The 7,074-nt window shown below is 38.1% G+C and overlaps 1 long non-coding RNA gene across 1 annotated transcript; it reads right to left on the reverse strand.

Annotated features, from left to right (window-relative positions):
• Positions 1–272: 272 nt before the first annotated feature.
• LOC129059890 (uncharacterized) lies at positions 273–6,095 on the reverse strand. The gene is made up of 3 exons (XR_008526049.2): positions 5,687–6,095; positions 2,264–2,479; positions 273–865 (listed from the first exon to the last, which is right to left on the reverse strand). It is a non-coding gene; the product is annotated as an uncharacterized LOC129059890 (long non-coding RNA).
• Positions 6,096–7,074: the final 979 nt, after the last annotated feature.

Below are 7,074 nucleotides of genomic sequence, written 5' to 3' on the forward strand. Positions count from 1 at the left end.
TTTGTGAGACAGTCTCACTCTCTCGCCCAAGCTAGAGTACAGTGGCATGATCTCGGCTCACTGCAACCTCCTCCTCCCAGGTTCAAGCGATTTTCCTGCCTCAACCTCCCGAGTAGCTGGGATTATAGGCACATGCCACCATGCCCGGCTAATTTTTGTATTTTTAGTAGAGACGGGGTTTCACCCTGTTGGTCAGGCTTGTTTCGAACTCCTAACCTTGTGATCCGCCTGCCTTGGCCTCCCAAAATGCTGGGATTACAGGCGTGAGCCATCACCCCCAGCCACAGTAAGTTCTTATATGTGGTTCCTCCTCCACCAATTCCCACTTCAAAGTGGAATAAAATTTAGTAACAGTTGTGAAAGATTGGGTTCAAGACAGAAACTGAGTTCAGTCTTAAAGATACTAAAGAAAGTAACATTTTACATACCCGAATTTTGATACTTGAGAATACTCTCCCAGCTTGTGGTCATGATGGGGTACTTTATTTGAATTCAACGGATAGGTCAACCTGGAAATTTGGTTTGTAATCTGCTGCAACTCCGCTGACCAGTTGACTTCAGCAAAGGAAATCAATGATCCTAACCAAATCTCATGTGGTTTAGAGGGGCCAACCAAATACATTCCCTCAACTAGAGGAACTATCCAGTTAGATTTTGCATTTGATATTAACCATGTTAGACTGCCACTAATGAAGACCAACTGAACATTTTTTATTGTTTTTATTATTATTGAACAGCAAGCTAGACACTGACTCCCTCAGGTAACAGTTGCTGAGCTTCTACTGTTGGCCAGGCACTGTTATAGGTAGTGGAGAGTCCACAGGACCATGATGAACAAGGTCATTGCTTACACAGGACTTTTGCTCTAAAAAGAAAGAGTGACTCATTAAAAAGAAAGAAAATAATGGAGAAAATACCAGAATTAAACAAGGTGATGTGAAGGGATGTGGGGCTAGAACATCCTTTGGATGTTCAAAGATGGCCTTTTAATTAAATGACTTCTAATACACATCAAATGAAAAGATTATCAAACATTCAAGATTATTTTTTAAGTCCCAAATATATTCATAAAGTTTATTAGTAAGACAACCACTTATTCTGGGTAATAAATGTTCAAGCCAGTTTGGCTTTAATAAAGACATAACAGGTAGGTAGTTACTCCTTGAAATAGCCTATGGAATACAGCTGCCTGTCAAGATGATTTAGAAATTCCAAACTTGCTTCTTTTATTCTCCCAAGATCATTGATTATTAATTGCACATTCATGAGTTTTAAAGAAAGAAACAATATTAATTGGGCTTCGTGGGGGACCTTATAAAATTGTGCAAGAGCCAGAGAGGATGATGAAAGGAAAAGATGAATACCCATGTAGTGCCAGGAGGGTGACTAATGCAATTACTTCCTTATGAGGCTGTAGCTCTCAAACTCTCGATTCCAATTTTAACAGAACAAAGCATATTTGAAGCTCATGCACTGACTTTTTGCCCAAAAATATTTGAAAATTATTTTTGCTGCAATTAGAAACTTTATTCCAGAGATAAGAAGAGTTTTCCTGTCCAGAATTAGATAATTATCATACTTGTGAACAAATTGGCTTTAGCCACAGTGAATAATACAAGTAGGCACAAGCACCAAAAATGTTACCACAGAATAGTTTTCTTTAGTATGGAAATTCTAGTCAACCTAAAGTATAACAGCATAAGGAACTTATTTATTATGGCCATTTCTTCATATAACATCACAGTTATGAGTGGTCTTTTTATGATATTTATTATACATTTTTAATTCGGATTCAATGTATCTGCATTGGATTTTTTTTCTTTCTAAACACAAATCTCTATCTATACTTATGTAATAATGACAATGTATTCTTTAATTAATTGTAGCATTCTCAGTGTGGCCCTTATTATTGTTTTTCTTAAATACAGCAGGAATTACAACAACTTCACTCTACTAAAATAAGTGTTTAATTTTGAATTGAAGATGTGCAAAAATTAGCCATGTCTTTCAGCTCTTCCTAAGAGAAGTCACCTAGAACTTCCTAAGAGAAGTCACCTGTCAACCTTCAATACAGTCAGAAGGATTCCAGGAGCAAAATGAAGAAAACTGAAAGCAGTGTTTCACTTATAAGACTAAGAGAATTTAAAAGACCCTTTTTAATGAATAAAATAAGCATTTTTATCTATGTTATTTATTTTATCTAAGCATGTTATCTATAGTCATATAACTAACCACCCTAAAACTTAAACTTATTATCTCTCACATTTCTGTGAATTAGCTGAGCACAGCTTAGTGGTTCTTGCTTGGGGTCTCTCAGGCAACTGCAGTCTGACTCAGTTGGACTGAGTGGCCGCAGTGGCTCACTCTCATGGCTGGTAGATGATGCTGGCTCTTGGCTGGGAGCTTAGGTAGCTTGTCCATGTGACTTGGGCTTCTCACATCATGGCAGCTGAGTCTCAAAAGCAAGTGTTCCAAGACACTAAAAGAAGAAATGTACTAGTTTTCCATTACCATGTAACAAATTACCACAAACTTGGTGGCATAAAACAATGCCCATTTATTATCTCACAGTTTCTGTAAGTCAAAAGCCTAGGTATGGTTTAGCTGGATCTTCTGCTCAGGATCTCACAAGGCCTGATCAAGGTGTCAACCACGGTTACATCTCAACGGAGGCTTAAGATCCTTTTTCAAGCTCACTTGGGTTGTTGGCAGAATTCATTTCTAGCAGTTCTAGAACTCAAGGCAACTGCTTTCTTTGAGACAAACAGGGGAACGTCTCTGAGCTCAGGAAAGACATAAGCTTTTCATTTTGTTTTTTTTTTTAAAAAAAAAAGAACAGCTGGCCAGACGCGATGGTCACGCCTGTAATCCCAGCACTTTGGGAGGCCAAGGTGGGCAGATCATGAGGTCAAGAGATTGAGACCATCCTGGCCAGCATGGTGAAACCCCATCTCTACTAAAAACACAAAAATTAGCCAGGCATGTTGGTGGGCACTTGTACTCCCAGCTACTCGGGAGGCTGAAGCAGGAGAATCACTTGAACCCGGGAGGCGGAGATTGCAGTGAGCTGAGACCACGCCACTGCACTCCAGCCTGGTGACAGAACGAGACTCTGTCTAAAAAATAAAAATAAATAAAAATAAATAAATAAATAAAAGGACGGCTTTATTGAAATATAACTTGCTCATTTAAGGTATGAAATTCAATAGTTTTTAGCAGAGTTGTGCAACCATCATTGCTTTCTAATTTTAGGATGCTTTTGTCATCCCAGAAAGAAACCCTGTGCCCATTAGAAGTTACTTCTTTTTTTTTTTTTTTTGAGATGATGTCTCGCTCTGTCACCCAGTCTGGAGTGCAGTGGCGTGGTTCCAACTCACTGCAACCTCTGCCTCCTGCGTTCAAGTGATTCTCCAGCCTCAGTCTCCTGAGTACCTGGGACTACAGACACACACCACTGTGTCCAGCTAGCTAATTTTTGTATTTTTAGTAGAGACCAGGTTTCACCATACTGGCCAGGCTGGTCTTGAACTCCTGACCTCAGGTGATCTGCCCGTTTCGGCCTCCCAAAGTGCTGGGATTACAGACATGAGCCACCACACCTGGCCAAGCAGTTACTTTCAATTCCACCGCTGCCCCTAGCCCTAGGCAACCACTAATCGATTTTATCTCTATAAATTTTTTCCTGTTCAGTTATATTAGTGGAATCATTCACATTCACAAAAGACTTAGTGACTGATTCATAACATGAGTCGCTAAGTCTTTTGTGACTTAGCAAATGTTTTCAAGATATAATGTTGTATCATGTATTTGTACTTTATCCCCTTTTATAGCTGAGTAATATTTTTATGGATATACCACATTTTATTTATCTATCAATGTTGATAGACATTTAGATTGTTTTTAGTTGGGGATTATTGTGAATAATGCTACTATAAACATTCATGCAGAAGTTTTTGTGTGCACATATGCTTGTATTTCACTTGGTTTTATACCTAGGAGTGAAATTGCTAGATTATATGGTAACTCTATGTTGAACAATTTGAGGGACTGCTAAACTACTTCCCAAAGCAGCCACACAATTTTCCATTCTCACCAGCAATGTATGAAGATTCCTATTACTCCGCATCCTTTTCAACACTTGTTATTATATGTCTTTTTTTTATTATTACAACCATCCTGTTGGGTGTGTAGTATCTCATTGTGGTTTTGATGTGCATGTCCCTAATGACTAATGATTTGAAGGTATCTTTTTATGTGCTTATTAGCCACTTGTATACCTTCTTTGGGTAAATATCTATTCAAATCCTTTATTCATTTTTAAAATTGGGTTATTTTTATTTCAATTCCTGAGTTTCCAGAGGTTTTAAAAAATATATTATGAACACATTTCTTGCTAGATATATGATTCGCAAATATTTTCCCAATTTCAGTGGTTGACTTTCCACTTTCTAGATTATATCCTTAGAATCATTACAATTTTAATTTTGGTGAAGTACAATTTATCTTTTTTGGTCTTTTGCTACTTTGCTTTTGATGTTGTATCTAAGAAATTATTGCCTGCCCCAAGTTCATGATGTTTACCATATGTTTCCTAAGGGTTTTACAGTTTTAGCAATTGCATTTAGGTCTAAAATCCACTTTGTGTTTATCTTTGTGTATGGTGTGAGGAAGGGGTCCAACTTCATTCTTTGGATATCCAGTTGTTCCAGCACTATTTGTTGCAAAGACCTAGCCCTCTTTAAAAGGATCACCTGACTAGTTCTAACCTAACCAAGATAATCTCCCTTTCATTAATTCAAAGCCAACTTACTAGGGACCTTAATTACATCCAGAAATGCCTTGGCCATTGCCATATAAGGTAGCATAATTCCTGAAGTGATATATGTCATAGTCACAGGTCTCATCCCAAATCAAGAGAAGTCTACAGAATGAGGCATGCACTCTATGAGGTAAAATTTTGGAGGACAACTTAGAATTCCCACTACCATGGATAACTACCAGTGTCTTCAGGCCTAGACTTGAAAACTGACAGAACATCATTGCCATCATATTCTATCCACTAAGCAGTTATAGGGCCTACCAAAATGCAAAGGAGGAGTAATAGGGTTCACCTTTTCATGAAAGGAGTTCCTAAGAACATGTGCCTGTCGTTAATCTGCCACAACCTGTTGTCATAAAATGAAGTTTTAGAGATGGTCGTTTGTTTGTTTGTTTGTTTATTTATTTATTAGATACAGAGTCTCGCTCTGTCACCCAGGCTGGAGTGCAGTGGCACGATCTCAGCTCACTGCAATCTCCACCTCCTGGGTTCAAGTGATTTTCCTGCCCCAGCCTCCTGAGTAGCTGCGACTACATATGTGCACCACCATGCCTGGCTAATTTTTTTGTATTTTAGTAAAGACGGGGTTTTGCTCTGTTGGCCAGGCTGGTTTCAAACTCTTGACCTCAAGTGATCTGCCCATCTTGGCCTCTCAAAGTGCTAGGATTAGAGGAATGAGCCACTGTGCCCTACCTAGACATGGTTGTTTATTAAAATATTTTAATTCTAGTTTTCTTTCTTCTATTTTAAGACTCTTAAATACTCTGAAAACCAAGAAGACAATTTGTTGTGAAGAAAAGTCTGAAACAGAATATAATAACTACCTATGTTTATATACTGAAAAGAAATTAGAAACCCAATTCTTACAGGAATCTGGCCTCTTCCTCTGTCGATTTGTTTGTGCTTTGCACATGCCCAGGTGAATCACCTTGGCTGTTTCATACAGTGCATTTCTTCTTTGTGAGCAACAGGTGACCTATGAATGACCTTAGAAAGATGATTCAACTCATATACAGAAGCAGTTTTCTCAGAAGTAAGGGTTCCAAAATGACTTGATTAGAACTGAAAGAGAAGGCCTCATATTAATGTTAGTGCTACCAACAACTCTACCCCAACAAATTACTGTTTACTCCCCCCTCCAGCTTAATTCTAACAAAGTAGAATAAAGACACCAAAGGGCATTGACTAATCTAAGCCAATTTTTGTTAAAGTGTACAGGAAATGAAGACCTATACCAATACGCAAATTTCACAGGTATAAGCAGCCTGCAGTGGTTAAGACTTTGCACAAAGCTTGTCCTCATGCAAGAGGATGGGCAAAGTTTTTATTTTATTTTAAATAAAGTACTTCATCCCTGCACAAGTGAATAGGCCTATCTTAGATACATAAGAAACATACTCCAGCAATATATGAAACCCAACCCTCTCTCTGTCTCTGTCTCCTCTCTGTCTCCCTCCCCCTCTCTCTCACCACCCTCTCTATCTCTCTGTCTCTTTTTCTCTCTTTCTCCCAGAAGATAACTGAAATGGAAATCTGAGGGAGGTTGATAGAATACTATATGAAGGAACAATCAGGATATTAAAATAGGTGTAGACTTTCTTGGAAAAAAATGTACAATTACTGTATTAGCCTAAGCTGGAATAATTATAAGTGTCTTTTTTTCATGATCACAAGGCAGAAAAAAAAACACAAACAAAACAAAATCTAGAACTCAAAATAAAATATCTAGCTTGGTCCCAGAGCAGTTTCTAAAACTTATCCTGATCAGTAGGCTAAACAAAAAATCCTCGTGTCTGAGCTCGTATCTTCATTTTCTAAATGGTGATAATCATATCTAACCTACCTATCTCAAACAGGTATATTATAAGAATCCAGTAAAATATGTTCATATGTCTTTTTTCATAATTTTATTTTAAATTTAGGGGTACATGTGCAGGTTCGTTATATAGGGAAAATTGTGTCATGGGGGTTCCTTGTACAGATTATTTTGTCACCAAGGTATTAAGCCTGGTACCCATCAGTTATTCTTCCTCTCTCTCCTCCCACCCTTCATCCTCTGATCAGCCCCAGTGTGTGTTGTTCCTCTCTACGTATCCATGTGTTCTCATTTAGCTCCCACTTATGAGTGAGGACATGTATTATTTGGTTTTCTGTTCCTGTGTTAGTTTGCTAAGAATAATGATCTCCAGCTCCATTCATGTTTATGCCAAGGACATGATCTTGTACTTTTTATGGCTGCATAGTATTCCATGGTG

The sequence above is a fragment of the Pongo abelii genome, chromosome 5, assembly GCF_028885655.2.
Source record: "Pongo abelii isolate AG06213 chromosome 5, NHGRI_mPonAbe1-v2.0_pri, whole genome shotgun sequence".
Lineage (NCBI taxonomy): Eukaryota > Metazoa > Chordata > Mammalia > Primates > Hominidae > Pongo > Pongo abelii.